The sequence below is a fragment of the Lynx canadensis genome, chromosome E1 (genome assembly GCF_007474595.2).
Source record: "Lynx canadensis isolate LIC74 chromosome E1, mLynCan4.pri.v2, whole genome shotgun sequence".
Taxonomy (NCBI): domain Eukaryota; kingdom Metazoa; phylum Chordata; class Mammalia; order Carnivora; family Felidae; genus Lynx; species Lynx canadensis.
This window is the reverse complement of record NC_044316.2, coordinates 3,443,673-3,462,948: the sequence shown is the minus strand read 5'-3', so window position 1 is coordinate 3,462,948 and position 19,276 is coordinate 3,443,673. Positions and strand designations below refer to the sequence as shown.

The window sequence follows — 19,276 nt, the reverse complement described above, 5'->3', positions numbered from 1 at the left end:
GTCAAGGTGGCCCGTGCAGGGTGGGGGGTGGGAGGGTGAGCTCCCTGACCGTTCACTGAGCCCCAGCCATGCTTATCACTTTCTGAATGTCTCATCAAGTCTTGAATTCAAGCCATCTTCGAGACGATGAAATTCAAGACCATCTGCGAGCAAAAGTATTACTTTTGCTCATGGTGTCCTTATAAGAAGCTCTGCTGTTCCCTCCACGGCTGTTTCGTTACCACAGATGCTCCCAGCGTCTCGAGCTTCCAAGGGCTGGAATGAGCCGGGGGCTTGGTCTCTGTGATACGTGGTCCCCATCAAGTGCCACGTGGGAAGGGGGTTTTCTCCGGTTCCTCATTTTGCTGAGGATTTTTAAAAGCATGAATGGAAGTTACGTCTGCCAAATACTTCTCTTTTTAATTTTTTTTAAAGTTTATTCATCTTTGAGAGAGAGAGAGAGAGTCCAAGTGAGGGAGGGGCAGAGAGAGAGGGAGACACAGAATCTGAAACAGGCTCCAGGCTCTGAGCCATCAGCACAGAGCCTGACGCGGGGCTTGAACCCACGAACCGTGAGGTCATGACCTGAGCCGAAGTCGGATGCTTAATGACTGAGCCACCCACGCGCCCCTGCGAAATACTTCTTTAAGCATCTACCAGGAGATCCTTGTATCCTTTTGCCTGGCCTTAGATTTGTATGACGCATCATATCCTTAACTTGAGCCCTCCCTGCACTTCTGGAACGAACTCCAGTTGGCCAAGGTGGTTTTTTATTTTAATACAGTGCTAGGTCTGACCTGCTAGGATTCTCTTTTGGATTTTTTGCATCCATACTCGCAAGTAAGGCTGGCCTGCACTTTCCTTTGCTGTCCTGCTGTTGTCGGGGTTTTAACGCGCTGGTGATACCCTGGAGGCGTTTCGTCTTCTCCTGCACCCTGGGACCCCCAGGGAGAGTGGCCGGAGCAAGGAAGTGATCTGCTCCCGGAAAGTCGGGAGAAAGGCTCTGGTTTTTAGTTCCTCTGCTGCTCATTCCTGGCTTCCCGGCCCCCAGGCCTTCCTCCCCTCTTGTCCCTTCCCCGGCCTTCCAGGCATAGACCTGCTGCCTCAGTGTCCCCAGCTGGAGCCTGGGAGCCATCTTTGATTCTTGGCCTCCGCCAGGCCGCCACTAACTCCCATGAGTCCTTGCTTTCCGTGCCCTTTGGCTACGGGATGGCCTGTTTCCACACGGAGCTGCTCTGGTCCGGCGAGGATGCTGATATAACGAATTCACACACAGAGAAAGGTCACCAGAGGTGGTGATGACATAATACAAAATGAGAAAAGAAGCCCGGAGGTTTTCCTCCAAGAAGAAGACACAAGGGAGAAGTAATGTCTATCTTCAGATGTTTGGAGGGTGGTGTTTTTTGGAGAAGGTGGAGACTACCTGCTCGGGGCGGGGGGGGGGGGGTGTCATACTCCAGGAAGGAGAAAGAGGGACCTCAGGAGACCTCAGCTTGTGACAAGGAAGATCTTGGACAAATTCAGAACATATCAACCATGGAACAGGCGGTCTTGTGATAATGAGTTCCCCATCAGGGGAAGCATTCAAGGGAAATACATGTCATACGTAGACGCGATTGCCGTGAGAATGGAGACCGAGGATGCTCCGTTCCCAAGTCTGCAGTTCTCCAAATCACAGTGGCCGCGTCCGACGGGTTGTAGACAGATTGGTTGTTCTGAGAACATAATTTGAATTTAAGAAGTTCAGTGGCCTCGAGTAGACAAATCCCAAAGCTGGACAGTTCCTCCGCAAACCCTACAGCCCTGCCTCCCAGCTCTTCCCCCGGAGCAGGGGCGCTTCTGTGGTCAGGAGAGTGTAGCCTGCCACGGTAGGAGACCCCGGAGCCACCGCGGGAGCCCGGGATCCTCGGCCACATCCCGAGCTGGAGCCTGAGCTTTTGGTGGCATCTCGTGTTCTTGGACTTCTTCTGACACCCGGTGTCATACATACACCGGGTCCCACCGCGAGGATCACCTTCCTGCGCGGCTGACCCAGATCCGCTCTTGGGGCCAGCCCGCCCCGTCTCCGGGTTGGCCTGGGGAGTGATGGCCCCTTGTGTGGGGGGTTTTTCGGGGCCTGTGTTTCATAGGCCCGTGAGTTTTGCATTCACTTCTGTGCTGACATCTTGGGAGTTTCATTCTGAGAAGACGAAAAGTCAAGAGTTTTCCTTGGTCTGTGATTGTGCTTAGGAGAACACAGGGGGAGGGAGGCGCGGGGGCGGGGGACTATGGCGTGATGTTCATACCCCAGGGTGGGGGGAGGAGATGACCCCTCCCCGTTCCGGCCTCTGTCCACGGGTCTGAGCCTGTTCCCTTCTGGATCAAACGGGCTGTGAGATTCCGACAGCCTGTGCGTTTTCCCCAGTCCGCCCTCCGACACGGGACTTGTGGGAGTTCTTCCTTCGTCACGGTGCCCATTTCACGGCAGGACTCCAAGCGGCTGCAAATCCTTTGGACTACAATGGCACTGTGTTGTCGCCCTCCACCCGGTCTCCTCCGTAGGCTGGCTTCCTCCAAGGTCGCTGGCGGCTTTGCAGTGATAAACCCAGTGTTCCCCTCCTACCCAGCGTCTCTCTTTGGAGGCTCTGTAGCATGTGATGCAACAAAGCCAAATTCAGAACACATCAACCATGGAGCGGGTGACCTTGTGGTCATGAGTTCCCCGTCCAGGGAAGCATTCAAGAGAAGTACGTGTCATACGTAGACGCGACTGCCGTGAGAATGGAGACCGAGGATGCTCCGGTCCCAGGTCTGCAGTTCTCCAAATCACAGTGGCCGTGTCTGACGGGTCGGAGACAGATTGGTTGTTCTGAGCACGTAATTTGAACTTAAGAAGTTCAGTGGCCTCGAGGAGACAAATCCCAAAGCTGGGCGGTCCCCCCCGCAAACCCCACAGAGGCTCACCTGGATCTCTTTCTCCGCCGCCTGTGCCTCCCCTTCTGGCCACCCCTCGGGTGCGTTTACCTCCCTCACCTTTGTGTCGAAGCCCATGCGGGCCGTTGGCTCTGTTCCCACCTCAGCCCCTGTTCAGAGCCCAGCGCCTCGCCCACAAAGCAGGCTTCCTCTACAGACTTCCCCATTCGTGGTTCTGGTGACAATACACTCCTAGACTTGAAACCTTGGAGTCACCTCCCCTGGGCCCCCCCCCCCCCCCTGTTCTCCGCTCTCCAGCCAGTGCCATGGTGCGGCTGGCCCCTCTCACTTCCCCAGCGTTCTCTGTGCCGGGCCACTCAGCTGTCGTCACCTTTTACGCCCGCCCGCGGGCCTCCGGGCCACGGCCTGCCTTCTGCTCTTCCTCTCTCTCTGCCTCTCCCCCACTCATGCTCTCTCTCAGTCTTAAAAAAATAAATAAATAAATAACACATTAAAAAGGAAAAAAAAAAACCAACCCTGTGGCCTTGTCTTTGTTACGGGACAAGGCACGCGTCTCCCTTTGGGCCCCTTCAGGCCCCAGGAGCCCCTGGCCAACTCCGCGTGCCCAGACCCCACCCCCTGGGAGCCCTCTGCTCACCCTCCAGGTCAGTCAGAAGTAAGTCTGACAGCGGCGAGGCCCTGGGGAGCCGCCGCCCCCCCCCCCCCCCAACAGGGGCCTGAGGAAGTAAGTGTGTGTTTGCAACATGATGTTTACACGTTTACTAGGCAGAGGGGATGCCTGTCCTGGCTGTCCGGTGGGCTATGGGGCAATCCGGAGCCCTGCTTTCCCGGGGAGGGAGGCAGACAGATGCCTGGAGTTTTTCCGGGGATTCTTTAAACATCCCCAAGGGTGCCTGGCCCTGCTGACCCTGGAGGAGGCCGAGGGAAGCGTAGAAGTCAAGTTTGGGGTTTTTTTTTTAATATTTTGGGGAGAGGGCAAGCAGGGGAGGGGCACGGAGAGGGGGACAGTGGATCCGAAACAGGCTGTGCCCTGACAGGCTGGCGGCAGGAAGCCCGACGCGGGGCTCGAACTCACGAACCGCGAGACCGTGGCCCGAGCCGAAGTCGGACGCTCAGCCGACGGAGCCGCCCAGGCGCCCCGAGAAGTCAAGTTTTTAAACTGGGAGAAAGTAAGGTATCGCCAGTAAGCGTTATTAACTTGCATATTCACGAATGTGGCTCTGGTAGCCTATTGGGAACCTTCAGAGTGACGGGCGACTCCCTTCTGTCACTTGTTGTCACTCACAAGCAGGGTGACGGGTCAGGGTAAGCAAGGACGAGGGTCTTTTTTTCTTCCTTTTTTCTTTTGTCCCCTTCGAGCGGGAGTAATGCTTTGGAGAGGAAAGGGGACCTTCTGGGGGGAGGAGAGAGCAGGGGGGAAGACGCCCCAGGAGCCAGAACCCTCCTGTCCTGATTCATCCAAGGTGGAGCCCTCTCTGTGCCCACCTGAAAAATGGGCCAAGGAGGCTGACACTGGCCTCCCGCCTCCTCACACAGTTGTGGCAGCCCTGGGGTCCCCCCCCCCACCCCCCGCCAGCCTGGGGCCACCGCCACGGCCCCCACGGGAGAGTGCGCGCCTGCGTCCAGGGCCCCTTACTATCTCTGTGACCCAACACGACCGTCCGGACGGGTAAAGTGCCCCAGGCTCTGGTGGCCCCGGGGACGGGAATCCTGTAGCTCCCCCTCCGCAGCAAGCGGGTGACCCAGGCGTGGGGCTCACCGTCGCCACCTGACTTCTCTTGCCCCGAGGCTGTTTTCTGTGGTGAGCTGGCCCCCTGAAGCCATCAGAGAGAGGTCGCAAGACGCGAGCTGCCCAGCCACAGGGCACAGGTGCAGAGGACTCCCGTGGCATCCACGCACGAGCCCGCGGGTCAGAGTGCCCTCACGGCGGTTTGTCTGCATGTAAGGTGCCGTAAGATGTGAAAGGAGGGGGGGGAAATCTAGGCGCCTTTAAAGAAGTCAGTCATCAAACCTCCTAGTGTAGAGAGGCAGAGGTGGGCTCGGGTTGGGACGGACTAGCCTTGGGTGGCATCTAGAATCTAGACACACATTTCTGAACTAGTGAGGCTAAGGAGCTCAGGCCCACGGCATGCGAGCCGTTTGGGCTTCTAGAAGGTACCCGAGTCAGGTGGAAAAACACGGCACCCGGGGGACCCGTGGGAAATGTCGGAAGCGAGCCCTCAAGGCCGCATGGCCGTGTACTGGAGGCCATGGATGAAGAAGGAGGGGCAAACAGCGCCCCATTCCCCTGTCGTCCTGCCCCCTGCCCGAGGCCGCGTGCTGTGACGGTCCAGCCACTGTCCCGAGAGGCATGGAGAACGCCCTTCCTTGGGCCACGGCTCTGTGCTGCTGGGTCCCCATCAACGCTGCCGTATAGAGAGTGTGGAAGGGATGGGGTGGGGGCCGCGGTTCAGTCCGCCTCGGGTGTTGCCCCTCCCCCTCCCCATTCAGTGAGTTTGAAGATAAGGGATTCCTTCCCGATGTCACTCCTGCCACCCGCTCAGTGGACGGAGATGGCAACACGATTATTATTATTTTTAGTAAAGACTTCACGGGGCGCCTGGGCGGCTCAGGCGGTTGAGCGTCCGGCTCTTGGTTTCGGCTTAGAGCATGAGCCCAGGGTCACGGGATCGAGCCCCGGGTCCGGCTCCACATTGAGTGTGGAGTCTGCTTGGGATTCTCTCTCTTGCTCTGCCCCTCTTCCCTGCTCTCTCTCTCTCTCTCTCTCTCTCTCTCAAAAGAGACTTAATTCCTTTAAAGCAATTTTAAGGTTGCAACAAAATTGGGAGGAAGGTACAGAGTTTTCCCATATAGCCCCGACCCCATGCATAGCCTCCCCCGTTCTGAACACCATCTGCCGGAATGGAACATTTCTAACCAAGGATGAACCTGTATTGACATATCATCACCGCCCCGGATGCACAGTTTACCTTAGGGTTCGCCGCTGGCGTTGCACATTCTGTGAGTTTTCGGCAAATGTGTGATGACCTGCGTCCATCATTATAATATTACGCAGAGCATTTTGAACGCTCTAGAATTCCTCTGTGCTCTTGTTTATCTCTCCCTTTCCCCTGCCCCCCACCCCTGGCGGTCACCGATCATTTTGTTGTCTTCATAGCTTTGCCTTGGAGACATCGCTGTTCATGAAACGGTTTGGGAGGGACGGTTTTGTAATGCCCGTACTGCATTTGCACTCTGCCGTCTACGCAACCAGCGAGAGATTATCTCTACTAACGTTTATCAAAACCGTGTCCACTCCACTTGAATTGCTTCCGTACTAGCTGGCCAACCCCGTTTGCTCCGAAGAATGTCTGGATAATTAATTTAAAGAATTCAGCCCCTGCTGTGGCTCCCCCAAAGTGGGGTACCCAGAGGCGGGCACGCCATATAGAAGATGTATACCTCTTCTCTGGGAGGATGACTTCAGCTTTTCTGATGTGTCTCCTTGTAAGGGAATTTGGAGGTACGCTTTGCGGTCTCCGTTTCAGGTCAGTTCATAAACCATGCTCCACAAATTGGGGGAAAATCCTACCAGCTGTACCTAAATGATGTAGTAACGGCCCTCCCCCCACTCGCAAAATCTAACGTTGCTTCTTCAACAACTCAGTATTGATGGAAACAGTATATTGGTTTGCCTGTTGTTGTATCAGAGAAGCACAACAGGGCGGTGGTGTAGATGAGAGGGGTTTATTTCTCTCTCCACACGTGGCTCTCATCTCATGGTGCAAAATGGCTGCTCTAGCAATTGCCATCATATCTGCATTCCAGCTAGCAGGAGGAGGAAAGAGAAAGAAGGCATGCCTCGGAAATTGTACTCCTCAACATTTACTTCTATTCCGCGGGCCAGAATGTAGCCGCATGGCCACGCTGGGCTAACAAGAGAATCTGAGAAATGTAATCTGAAATTTCTGAACATCGTGTTATTATAGAAGAAAGAATTGTAGGAGGACAATCAGGAGTCTCATCCGTGTTTGAACTCTATCGGTTTGAGATCTTTCTGAATCGACACTGTTACATAAAGGTGCCTTATCCCTTCTGTCGTGCGGCTCACATGCCTTCTGAGCTCCGTTGGAAACCGTTCACAAAAAAATGGCATTCTGTATCAAAAGGTGGAATCAATAATGTCTACCTACAGATGAACGGGCAGACGAAATTCGGCATATGCATGCAGTGGAATATTATTTGGCCTGAAAAAGGAGTGGAATTCTGACTTGTCACGACAGAATGAACCTTAAAGACTTCAAGTTAAGTGAAATGAGCCAGTCACAAGGGACACATCCAGTATGATCCCACGTATATGAGGTTCCTAGAGTCATCAGACTCATAGAGACGGCAGGAAGGGTAGGGACTAGAGGGGCTGGGGAATAGGAAGAGGGGAATGAGGACTGAGCGTTTGTTTCATGGGTATGGAGCTTCAGCTTGGGAGGATAAAGATCTGGAGACAGGAGGCGGTAGTGGCTATGGGACAACATGAATGTTCTTAATGCCACTGAGCTGCGTATTTTAAAATGATTAAAATGATACATTTTATGCTATTCACATTACACCACAGTTTTTAAAATGGCATGCCCTGGGGACGCCTGTGTGGCTCAGTTGGTTGATCGTCCTAGATTTCGGCTCAGGTCGTGATCTCATGGTTTGGGAGATCAATCCCTGCATCAGGCTCTGCGCTGACAGTGCAGAGCCTGCTTGGGAGAGCAAGTGGGGGGGAGGGGCAGAGAGAGAGGGAGACATAGAATCCGAAACAGGCTCCAGGCTTTGGGCTGTCGGCCCAGAGCCCGACGTGGGGCTCAAACCCATGGACCGTGAGGTCACGACTTGAGCCGAAGTCAGATGCTTAACCCATTGAGCCACCCAGGCACCCCTAAAAAAGTAATTTTTAAAAAATGACATGCTTTGAAGGGCCAAAGACAGAGAGCTCTCTGGCATTTTAAGAGAGCCGTCCCTGCAGATAAAGACCCTCAAGGCCCTTTTGGGGACAGTCATGGAGCCAGGGCTGAAGCCACCCGTCTGTGTCACCCGCGGTTCGTGCTTTTCCACGTTGTCATGAGGCTCTCACAGGACTCGCTCAAACCCAGATACGCCACTTCTGTGCGTTTTCATGTCTTCTGTTCGTGAAGCCATTCTAGCCCCTGGCGGTCTCTGGATCCTTCCCTGAGTACCCTCAAACTGCCTTGATGGCATGGGGGCTGCCCGACTCAGAGACTGTGGCTTCCGAGAGTCTACGACTTTGCTCGTCTCTAAAACTGGGACGGCCTTTTCTAGCGTCCGTCTCCGCCTTGGTCTGTCTGTCTCACTCTCCATCTTTCCCGTGTCTGTCTTTCATTTTCTCCAGTTCTTCAAAGGCGATTAGCCGCGGTTCCCTTTGACGGACTCAGGTTTCCTTATGACTCTGAGATGTATTTATCGGCATCTGCAATCTTCAGCTCGTTTTAAGCAGCAGACTCTCTATTTGACTCCAGAACCCTGTTCCCTCGGTGGTGGTCCTTTCTCCCCTGGTCTCCCCCCGTCCCCTTGTTGGTGGGATCTTCTGAATCCCAAGGCTGAAAATTCTGGTGTGGAGTTACCTTCTTGGGCAAGTGCTGCTGGTTGACCTTCTTCCTCCTCCAGGTTTTTATTGCGCCTTGCCCTTATTCACCTCCCCTGGGACGCCTCACTAGTTTGAAAGGCGCTGCTCCGGACTCTGTGGTGCGCGTCCTTCGAGTGTGCATCCGGGAGTGGGATTGCTGTGTCGCGGGGCACGCACGGGTTGCACTTTAGTGGGTACTGCTAAACGGTTTTCCACTTGGAAAACGACCGTACTGGGTTGTGCTCGAGCGCACCTGCAGTCGCGAGGGTTCAAGGTGCTTCACGTCCTCACGAACAGGGTTTTCTGTGTTTTCCATTTGGGCTATCCTGGTGGGTGGGTCGTGGTTTGAATTTGCATTTCCCTTCTGACTAACAAAACTGAGCACCTCTGGGGCGCCTGGGTGGCTCCGTGGGTTGAGCATCCGACTTCGGCTCAGGTCACGATCTCGCGGTTCGTGGGTTCGAGCCCTGCGTCGGGCTCTGTGCTGACAGCTCGGAGCCTGGAGCCCGCTTCGGTTTCTGTGTCTCCTTCTCTCTCTCTGCCCCTCCCCTGCTCAGGCTGTGTCTCTCAAAAATAAATAAAATGTTAAAAAAAATTGTTTTTTAATTGAGCGCCTTTTCGTGTTTATTGGCCATTTGGAGAGCCTCCTTCACGAAGGTTTTGTTCAGGTCTTTTGCATGTTTTTCTAGTGATCTCTGTCTCGTGTTTGTCATTGGTAGTGATGATTTTGCCGCTGTGCATAGTGACCTCTCAGAAGCCCACCTTCCCCTCTGACCCTGAGCTCCTGGAGATTTCTGGACCCCCCTCCCCCAAATGTGCTTGCTGTTGATTAAATGAATCCTCTTTAAAATTTTTTTGACGTTTGTTTATTTTTGAGAGAGAGAGACAGAGACAGAGGGAAAGCAGGGGAAGGGGCAGAGAGAGAGGGAGACACAGAATCTGAAGCAGCCTCCAGGCTCCCAGCTGTCAGCACAGAGCCCGACGCGGGGCTTGAACTCACAAACCGTGAGATCATGACCTGAGCAGAAGTCGGATGCTTAACTAACTGAGCCACCCAGGAGCCCGTATTTATTTTTTTTTTTAAGTTTATTTATTTTTGAAAGAGAGAGGGCAAACAGGAGGAGGGGCAGAGAGAGAGGGAGACACAGGATCTGAAGCAGGTTCCGGGTCCCGAGACATCAGCACAGAGCCCGATGCGGGGCTCGAACCCACGAACCCTGAGATTATGACCTGAGCTGAAGTCGGACACTCAACCGACTCAGCCCCCCAGGCGCCCCGAAATCCTCTTTCATCCATACTTTCCAGGACGATGCCCATTCTCTTTGAGAAAAAAGTCGGAGGAAATAGCTGTGGAACAGTTCTGCCTTCTCTGGAGCATCTGTGATGATAACTCCGTCTGCCCTGAGTGTCTAGCCTCATCTCCAGCTTGGGATCTGAAAATAACTCCGCAAGCCCTTTTTGAAGGCTTCCGGGTTGTTCTCAAGCCTTCCTTTCCTGACTTGCTCACTTCTGCTCTTTTGTGTTCATTCTTTTTGGGGGCGGGGGGGACCTCCCTTCTGTCTTTGGCATGTATCCCAGGAATCGTGCCGGCCCCTTCATGTTCTCCCCCTTTCCTCCTTCGTGAGACTCTCTGACTTGGCTCCACTGTTTACCCTTTTCATGTTAAGCCCCGCTCTCTGATCCCTGATCCCTTAGACATCCGCTTTCTTAACATCCGAGACGTGTGCCTGGGTGTGCCTAGTGCCTTCTCCCACCATCAGTCCAGACTTTGGGGCAACGTGGTCGTTTTTTTCTCCCCGTGTTTCTCCGGCTCCTGTTTTACAAACAGTTTTGTTGTTGTTGTTTAATTTTTGGTCAGAATTAAAGACACAAGATGAAACAGTAGTTTTCCTCATTGCTTCCTTGACTTTCTAAGACGCGAGTCGATCCGAGGAACAACGATTTGGCAGATGGCTTGATTTGAACCCAGGGATGCCTCCCGGCCGCCGTCCAGGTCAAGCAGCCGACCGTCCCGAGGGCTCGCTGTGGGTCAGTTTGATGATTCGTAGGAGAAAAGCAGCACCTGTGTCTCAGTCGAGCTAGGTGTGTGCAATCCTAAGCCTGTCTCCTTTTATCATCCTTGAACTCCCTTTCTTGTTCCCTCTTTCATTCACTATCCATTCATTCAGCCTTGTGGCCTTACATTCGAATGGAGCTGGAGGAAAAGGACGGGCAGTGAGTGCGACCAGTAAGTAACATGAACAGGGGCGCCTGGGGGGGGCTCGGTCAGTTAAGCATCGACTTCGGCTCAGGTCATGATCTCGCGGTTCGTGAGTTTGAGCCCCGCGTCGGGCTCTGTGCAGACAGCTCGGAGCCTGGAGCCTGCTTCGGATTCCGTGCCTCCCTCTCTCTCTGCCCCACCCCACTTGCGCTCTCTCTCTCTCTCTCAAAAATAATAAGTAAACATTAAAAAAAAAAGTAACACGAACAGTGTGTCAGTTGGTGGTAAGAGGTGGAAAAAACAAAACAGGATGTGCTAAAGGTGGGGTTTTCCAGAAGTCCTCATTGAGAATATAGCATTGAGTCTGGAGGAGGCGAGGGAGCGAACCTAGCAGACATCTGGGAGAAGAGCACGCCTAGCAGAGAGAACAGCGAGTGCAGAGGTCCTGAGGCAGGAGCATGCCTGATGTGCTGCCGTGGTCACTCTAGTCCCCAGAATGTGGCACCTTCCGTGCTGGCATCAGCAAAGCTCAGCATCTGGGATGAAGGGCGGTATGTTAGTCCCGGTTGTTTCTTCCACAGCACCCAGCGAAATACCTCGTGGTCACATCCACTTGATACGAAGAGTTTGTATTTGAGTAGATGACTTCAGGTTGGACGCCCTCTCCAAGGGCCTTTTCGTCTCCGAATTGCCTGCGATGGTCTCAGTTGCCCGGTTGGATGGCACCCGTCTCCGAGCAGCTTGCTTTTTAGCTGTTCCATCCGGGCTCTTCGGACCACGTGGCCCAGCGGTTCCCAGTCTCTGTGACGGCGTGGGCCCTACCGGATGATGTACGTTCCGGACACTATGGCCGTGTGACAGACGACCCCAACACGTAGTGGTCTGCTCATGGAGTCTGCGGGCCAGGACTTTGGGCAGGGCCCGATGGGGATGGTCCAGTGTCTGGGGCCTCGGCTGAGAAGACATGCGCAGCCGGGGGACTGGACTGTAAATCAGAGAATTCTCATTTTGTGTTGGTCACCGGGCTGCGGAGGAATTTCACACGTTTGCTTTGCAGCCTGGCCAGAGTAAACTCCCAGAGTGGGGTGGTCCCCCAGCTGCCCCCCGCCCCAGCCCCAGGCACGGGGATGGTGGGCGGTCAGGCACAGAGCAGGTGTTCTGCAAAGTGTGGACATCCCTGGGGCATCGCAGACACCATTGCACAATCCTTATTCTTTTGCTCAGTGTGATTATAGCGTCTTCAGATCGGAGAATGTCCTGGTTTGTGTTTGGGTTTTTTTAATGTTTATTTTGAGAGCGAGAAAGTACAAGCAGGGGAGGGGCAGAGAGAGAGGCAGACAGGGGATCCGAAGCGGGCCCCTTGCTGACGGCAGAGAGCCCCGATGCGAGATCGTGCCCTGAGCCAGGGCCGGGCGCTCCGCGCACTGAGCCCCCCGGGCGCCCCAAGAATGCCCTTGCTGTTAAGGGATGCACGCTGAGGTAGCGGGACTGAACCTCTTGCTCAGTAGATACTCGCTGCTGTTTGATACAGTTCAGTCTAGTATTTGGTGGTGACTCATTGTGTGTGCAACCAGGAGCGCACTTGCGGGTGGTTCAGCAAAAGATACGCCTGTGTGCCTGGTGTTAGCCTGACGATCGCTCTGCCTCCCTTCCATCCACGACTCTGCCCGCCCCCGGGGGGCGGGGGGCAGGGGGAGCAGGGGGGCCCTGCGGGCCTTGCCCTCAGCCTGAATGGGTGAAGCGAGGTCGCTCCATTTCTGCGCCTGCAAACCCTTGGTCCCCCCTGCCCCCGCCCCCTCCTCGATGGAAGGGCTGGCAGGGAAGGGGTCATGTGCTCAGGTCCTGGGGCCTCGGGCCATGCAGGAGTCCCTGAGGAGGCTCTGGTTCCTGATGAGGAGGGAAGAGGGCTGGGGTCGGCAGGGGCAGGGGGCGCTTCCCCGGGGGGGGGGGGGGGGGGAGGGGGGTGAGAAGGGGCGAGCGTCATGGGCCGGGAGACGGAGCCTCAGCCCAGCCGCAGGGCCTGCGCATCCCTCCAGGGGCTTCGGAAAGCGCCCCGGACCTTGTGTGTGTTGAGGGGGCCGTTTGTGAGGACTCGCGGGGCGCCCCGCCCTCCTCTCGGGAAAGCTGGCCCCGCGGGGTCTCCCTGGAGCCCCTGCGCCGCGAAATCGACGGGCCTGGGGCAGCCCACCCACGTGACCCCGGGGAGGGTCCGCGGGGGCCCCGGGGCGCTCCTGGCCCGCGCCCGCGTGCACCCCGGAGCTGCAGACCTCCCGGGCTCCGCCACATCCTGTGCCAGGGGGGGTACGCGGCGCTCTCGAAGCACAGGCCAGATGTGCAAATTCTGCGGCTGTGCCCGGGGCCCGAGCGCAGCGCGGCTTGCTTTTCTTGGAAATCATTGGTGATTTGTTAGAAAAACAGGAAACCCTGGGGCTGCTGGTGTACATTTTGGCTTTTCTGTTTTTGTTTTTGACTGTCTTTCATCAGGCCCAGGCCCAGGCCGCTTGAAGGGTATTTCTAGGCAACCCTGCCCTTCAAGCCCCCTGCTTACCATTCCTCCTCCGCCGCCCATCCTCTCTTGTCTCTGTCACTCCCTCCCGCCTTCTGTCCCCTGCCCTCCCACCCCCAGTCCCTGCTGTGGGGAGCGGGCAGGTCTCGGGAACCATGGAAACAGGTGCCCTGTCTTGCTGACATGTAGGTCACTGTGGGCATGTGCTCCTGTGGAGTCGGCCTTCCCTGCACCTGTCCTCCCCCTGCCTGTGGTCCCCCCACCTCGATCGCCGTGGTCAGACAGCACGCAGAATGGTCTCTGGGCCCCGGACCACTGCAGCTGAGGCCGCTGCTCTTGGCTGGCGCAGAGGGGGGCGGTGATGTGGCTGGGAGGACAAATGCTTTATCCCTCTTGGCCCAGACTGGAGCTACAGTGCCCTCGGAAGTCCCTTTTTCCGTGGAGACACCGGGGCTGAGACAAGAGGGAGCCCACCAAGGGCACCTTGATTATAGAGGAGGAAAGGGAAGGGGGTGAGGAGGTCTGCGTCCGGGCTCTGGCCGTGCCCCAAAACATCCCCTCCCTGGCCGAGTTTCAGAAAGGCAGGAGGTTTTGTGTGTGTGTGTGGGGGGGGGGGGTGGGAAGCTGTGACCATTTTGTGCCCTGAGCCTTTAGCAAAGCACCGGAAAGCAGCACCACTCTGGTGCTCGCCACTTGGTGAGTTTTCCCTGGGACTCGTCTTGTGAGGGGCCAACTCTGAACATGCCTGGCGGTTGGTTTGGGGGCGCACTCAAGCATCCCTGTTGTCCGGCCCCCATCCCGTGATCTGCCACCGTGAAGATGCCCGTCTCCCCTTTTACGGGTGAAGAAACTGAGGTTCAGGGAGGTTACGTGGCTTCTCCCGTCGTTCTCCACTACCCACGAGGAGGGAGGACGGGTGGCTCTCTGCACAGGGAACCGCTGGGCCCCCATGGCCCCCCCTCCCCTTGCCGGGCCGGCCCTGGGTTTTCATTCAGTGCTTCTGTAGCACACGTTCAGCCGGGGCTTCCCCCTCTCCCAAGGGACCCGTGCTCAGGGGCTGCCCTTCTGAAGTCATACAAGAAGTCTGAAATGAGAGATTCGAAATTCCCCAGACCTCTCTAGGGTGTTGTTTTAAGAAGGCATTCAACTGTCTTGAGAGAGAGAGGCTCGGGGAGACCAAGATAAGAGGGGAACCAGCAGGAGAAACAGAAACGCTACCTAGGGAGGTTCCCAGAAGAGGAGAGGACTGGAGGAATTCTAGACCGGGGAAGGAGAGTGAGCAAGGAGGGTGACCCCTCCCCACGGCAGGCCCCCTTGGATACGGTGACCAGCCAGAGACGACAACGGGTCCCAGAGGGGGACAGGACCTCGCTGCTCCCTTGGCCCATATTTCTCTTCCTGTGGGTCCCACAGCCTCTGGGGAGCAGAGACTCTCGCCCAGGGGTCCAAGGACTTGGATGGGAAACGGGTACCATCTTTGATTTCACTCCCCTCTAACTGAAGTTCGGCGTTTCTTTCCGTTAGGAAGGCGGACAACAAGCCATAGTCATATTGGTAGCACCTGGGACGGGGTCACCAGGAGGGATCCAGATGTGTTCGTATCACTTTGCAGTTCATGTTGGAAGTCCCTCAGATGTCATGTATGCTTTTTGCTACTTTCAGGTGATGATGGTCCTCCGACCCACGGCTGGATTTTGTCACTTAATGCGTTGAGAAAAATATAAATTACCATTCCGCAAGTCTGATTGTCACGCACAAAACATTGGTCATTGCAACTCGGTGCAATTCGTTTCCTTTGCAGTCCCGTGCGTTTTGTTTGGTGCATTCGAAACGTCATTCTGAAGAGGGGTCTGTAGACTTTTCCGGATTGCCAGCGGGTCTAGGGCACGAAAAGGTTAGGAACTCCCAGTGCTAGAGCAATCAGGTAGAGAGTTCGACATGTCACATGACAGCCGAGGAGGGCTTTGACGTTGGGCAGACCTGAGCTGGCATCCTTCCAGCAGACCTTGAGAAAGTGGCTTTATTTCTCAGCCGTAGTTTCCTTATGTGCAAATGGAGGGAAAAGGAGGTCTGCCTTGAAGGCATGCGCACATGCCTGCCTGGTCAGGCACCTGGTGGGCAGAGGGGACTCCATCATGGGAAGGACCTAACGGTGGTGGCAATGGTTTATTTAAGCTTCAAGCAGGATTCTTGAAGCTGGACTGGGCTTGCTCTGGGCTGGGAGCAGGTCGCCTTCAGGTATCCAATATGAATGTTGGTCCATAAACTGAAGTATTTAATAAACGGCCATGACATGTCCCTACTGTGGAATACCATTCAGCCACAAAAAGGAATAACTACTGTCACGTGCTACAACATGAATAAACCTAGAAAACACACTAAGTGAAGAAAGCTAGATGCCAAAGATGATGTATTGTGATTCCATTTATACGAAATGTCCAGAAAAAGGAAATTCATAGAAACAGAGAGTAGATTAGCTGTTGCCAGATGATAAGGGGAGGGAGAAGTCGTTGCTAGTAAGTATGAGGTTTCTTTCTGGAGTGATGGACATGTTCTGGATTTAGATCACGGTCATGGATGTACAACGTAGTGAATATGTTAAAAACCACTCGGGGCCCCTGGGTGGCTCAGTCGGTTAAGCAACCGACTTCGGCTTAGGTCATGATCTCGTGGTTCGTGGGTTTAAGCCCCACATCGGGCTCTGTGTTGACAACTCAGAGCCTGGAGCCTGCTTTGGATTCTGTGTCTCCCTCTCACTCTGCCCCTCCCCTACTCACACTCTGTCTCTCTCTCTCAGAAATAAAATAAAAACCCCATTGACGTATACACCTTAAAGTGGTGGATTTTCTGTTATGTGGATTATATCTGAATTTTAAAAAGTTGAAAGCACTACCAATCCTGTGGACGTTAAAAAGATAATAAAGGAACGCTATGAAGAACTCTATACCCGCAAATTTGATAACTTAGACAAAATGCACCAATTCCTGAAAGACACAATCTACCAAAGGTCACACAAGGATTGGCCATTGGAATAGAACTGTATCTATTAAAGAAATTTAATCAATAAATAATACCTTTCCAAAACTAAAAGCACCAGGCCCAGACGGTTTCACTGGTGAATTTACCAAACACTTAAAGAACAAATGATATCAATTCTCTATAATATGTTCCAGATTATCTGTGTAGAAAATCTTAAAGAAATGACAGGAAAAAAAATAAACTAATAAGTGATTATGGGAAGATTGCAAGATGCAAGATTAATACAAAGAAATCTGTTGTTTTTTATATACCAGCAATAAGCTATTGGACTTTGAAATAAAAAATACACACCATTGACATGAGCACTAAAAAAAAAAAAAATACTCAGGAATAAATCTAATAAAATATGTACAGGATCTATATTAGGAAAACTACAAAATCCTGGTGAATGAAGTCAAAGAAGATCTAAATAAATTGAAAGATATTCCATGTTCATGGATAGGCAGACTCAATACTGTTAATATGGCAGTTCTTCCCAACTTGGTCTGTAGATTTTATGCCATTCCAATCAAAATCCCAGCAAATTACTTTGTCTATGTCAACAGATTGATTCTAAAGTTTATATGGAAAGGAAAAAGATCAGAATAGCTAACATAATGTTGAAGAAAAAGAACAAAGTTGAGGAACTGACTTCAAGACTTACTATAAAGCTGTAGGGGCGCCTGGGTGGCTCAGTCGGTTACACGTCCGACTTTGACCCAGGTCATAATCTTGTCATTCACGAGTTTGAGCCCTGTATTGGGCTCTGTGCTGATGGCAGAGAGCCTGGAGCCTGCTTCGGATTCTGTGTCTCCCTCTCTCTCCTTCCCCACTCGCATTCTGTCTCCATCTCTCTCAAAAATAAATAAACATTAAAAAAAAAAAAGACTTACTATACAGGTATGGTAACCAAAACGATGTGATATAGGTGAAAGAATATACAAATAGATGAATGGAATGGAATAGAGAGCCCAGAAACAGGCCCACACAGATATTATCAACTGATCTTTGGCAAAGAACAAAGGAGAAATGGATAGCCTTTCTAACAGGTGGTGCTGGCACACAGGATCCACAGCAGAAAGTGAATTGAGACGTTAAGCTTAAACCTTTCACAAAATTAACTCAAAACAGATCATATACCTAAAGGTAAAATGCAAAACTGTGAAGCTCCTAGAAGATAATAGGAGAAAATCCAGATGACCTTGGATTTGGCAATGAGCCTGATGCACGGTTGGAACTCACGAGCCGTGAGATCATGACCTGAGCCAAAGTCGGAGGCTTAACCTGCTGAGCCACCCAGGTGCCCCTGTGTCTTTAGAGGTGACATCAAAACTGTGATCGACGAAAGAAAAATTTGAGGAGTCGGACTCAAAATGAAAACTTCTGCTCTGGTAAAGACATTGTAAAGAGAATGAAAAGACAAGCCATAGGCTGGAAGAAAGTCTTTGCAAAGCGTTTCTCTGATAAAGAACTTGTATCAAAAATATGCAAAGAATTGTTCAAACTCAACAACAAGAAAATAAACAACCCAATTAAAAAATAGGCAATGGTGTAGTGACCAGAGGAGGCACGGGTGGAGGTGGGGTCCCTAAGGATACCGATAGTGGTCTGCTTTTTTTTTTTTTTTTATGTTATGTTTATTTATTTTAGAGAGAGAGAGCACGAGCAGAGGAGGGGCAGAGAGAGAGGGAGACACAGAATCCGAAGCAGGCCCCAGGCTCTGAGCTGTCGGCACAGAGCCCGACACGGGGCTCGAACCCACAGACCGCGAGATCGTGACCTGAGCTGAAGTCGGACGCTCCACTGACCGAGCCACCCGCCCGCCCCAATGGTGGTAGTCTGGTTCTTGATCCAGGTGCTGGTTTTGTGGGTGGGATCACTTTGCGAAAGCCCATCAAACTGCACTCCGATGATCTGTGTACGTATGTCCATGATGTTATACTTGAATGAAAAGTTCACTCTAAAAATAAATAGGTGTGAGTTCTGCACTGCTCACCAAGGAAGATACACACATGGCAAATAAGCATATAAAAAGATGGCCCCCATCATACGTCACTAGGGAAATTGAAAGTTAAAAATTTTTTTTCAACGTTTATTTATTTTTTTGGGACAGAGAGAGACAGAGCATGAACGGGGGAGGGGCAGAGAGAGAGGGAGACACAGAGTCGGAAACAGGCTCCAGGCTCTGAGCCGTCAGCCCAGAGCCCGACGCGGGGCTCGAACTCCCGGACCGCGAGATCGTGACCTGGCTGAAGTCGGACGCTTAACCGACTGCGCCACCCAGGCGCCCCTCAACGTTTATTTATCTTTGGGACAGAGAGAGACAGAGCACGAACGGGGGAGGGGCAGAGAGAGAGGGAGACACAGAATCGGAAACAGGCTCCAGGCTCCGAGCCGTCAGCCCAGAGCCCGACGCGGGGCTCGAACTCCCGGACCGCGAGATCGTGACCTGGCTGAAGTCGGACGCTTAACCGACTGCGCCACCCAGGCGCCCCGGGAAATTGGAAGTTAAAATGAGATACCACCACCCCTGTGTTAGAATGGCTAAAATCCAAAACACTGACAACACCAAATGCTGGTGAGGATGTGGAACAGCAGGAACTCGGACTCATTGCTGGTAGGAAAGCAAAATGGCGCAGCCACTTTGGAAGACTAGTCTGGCGGTTTCTTGGAAAGTTAAGAAGTCTTGCCATATGATCTGGCAGTTGGCCTTCTGGGTATTTACCAAAACGAGTTGAAAACTCATTCCCACACGAAAACCTGCCCGTGAAATGGTTTGTAGCACCGTTATTCATACTCACCAACAATTGGAAACAGCCGAGATACCCTTCAGCAGGTGAGCGGATAAACGAACGATAGTACATCCACAGAAGGGACTATTATTTAGTGTCGGAAAGAAATAAGACAGGAGGGGCGCCTGGGTGGCGCAGTCGGTTGAGCGTCCGACTTCAGCCAGGTCACGATCTCGCGGTCCGTGAGTTCGAGCCCCGCGTCGGGCTCTGGGCTGATGGCTCAGAGCCTGGAGCCTGTTTCCGATTCTGTGTCTCCCTCT

General features: G+C 53.3%; 1 protein-coding gene across 7 annotated transcripts in view; it reads left to right on the top strand.

Moving 5' to 3' along the window:
- Positions 1–19,276, top strand: part of PIK3R5 (phosphoinositide-3-kinase regulatory subunit 5) — a 70,602-nt gene that overhangs the window by 5,871 nt on the left and 45,455 nt on the right. The window contains exon 1 of one of the 7 annotated variants that reach the window (XM_030297100.1): positions 3,956–4,066. The exons of 5 other annotated variants lie outside the window; for them this stretch is intronic. The gene's annotated coding sequence lies outside the window, so the exon portion shown is untranslated. Of the gene's footprint in view, positions 1–3,955; positions 4,067–19,276 lie in introns of those variants that run through there. One more of the 7 variants, XM_030297102.1, reaches the window with a different exon arrangement.